We start from the raw sequence: 1,296 nt of genomic DNA on the forward strand, positions 1-1,296 counted from the left end.
CATATATAACCCCCCAACACAAGACAGCAAGTTCACCCTCTGGAGATAGGCTTACTTATAAAATAGAGATAAATATTCAGAAATCAAGCCAATAACAGGCGCTTAGTCAAGGAAGCAACTTCTAGGGAATACTTTAGATCTCTTCACTGGTCTACACATACTTGTATGAAGATTCAGCTAGGAATGCCTTTGACAGAAACTGTACTGTGATCACAGTGACCCTAAAACTTGAGCATGCTGCAGTATCACTGGACTCTGAGATGAAGATTCAGGACACTGGGGTGGGGTCAGAGAACGTGCATTTCCAACAAGTTCCCAGATAATCTTCATGCTATCAGTCAGAGGACTACACTTTGAGAGCCACAGGCTTATATTTAAAAGCATTTTCTTGTACAATTTTCTTGTACAACAAGAAGACTGGAGGTAGGTGGTTTCTGGTTGTCTTTGGCTCCATAAGGTCTTTAAAGGCAAAATCCCTTTCTAATTTACTGTTCTGACATCTCTGGGTATTAGCACCTTATCCATAGAAATGCCACCTCCCTGTCCCCCATCCTGGCCCCGTGGTCACAGCATTGCCAACACAGCTCCAAGGCTTCCATCTTCACATTGTCAGATCCAAGAGAAGTTCCTCTTCAAAAGTTTAGTTTGTTTAGTTTCCTTATTCTCTACTTTCAAGGTCCAACTTCTTTATCCTTTGTGCCTCCCTGCACCTGGTTCCAGTAAACAACTCTCCCACCAGTCCTTATCTACAGAGCCCACATCTGCTATTCACTCTGTAATTTGTCCCTCCCACTGTAACAGTTCTTCCTGCCAAAGCTGTCTTTCAAGTTAGCCAATTGGGTTCAGTTTAGATTGTGTTGTCCAACTCCAGCCAACAGGGACAGGACACAGTAGTAGGGACAAGCTGCGTTAGGAATAAAAACCCTTTCCCTCCTTTATTCAGTGTGCTCTCGTGGCAACTGCAAGAAGCACCCTTCTGCAGAAGTAAATTTGCCTTGCTGAGAAATCTTTTGATTGAGTGCTCATTTTCTTTGTGACTCCAAGCTTTGCTTCCAACAACATGATCCCATTCAAGGCAGGAAGAAGAAGGGAAGGAATAGCAAGCACAAGGCTTTTACTTCCCAAGACTCTGTTTTTTAAATCCAAAAAGAAAATCCTTTCCAGAACTTCCAACCAGCTTTCTCTTATCTCTCATTGGCCAGAACTGGATCACACACCACTCTGCCACTGTCTTCCAACCAATTACTGTATTGACCAAAGGGATGAGATGACAATTACTGGTTTACACTAATAAGG

Source organism: Piliocolobus tephrosceles, chromosome 5 (genome assembly GCF_002776525.5).
Source record: "Piliocolobus tephrosceles isolate RC106 chromosome 5, ASM277652v3, whole genome shotgun sequence".
NCBI classification, from domain to species: domain Eukaryota; kingdom Metazoa; phylum Chordata; class Mammalia; order Primates; family Cercopithecidae; genus Piliocolobus; species Piliocolobus tephrosceles.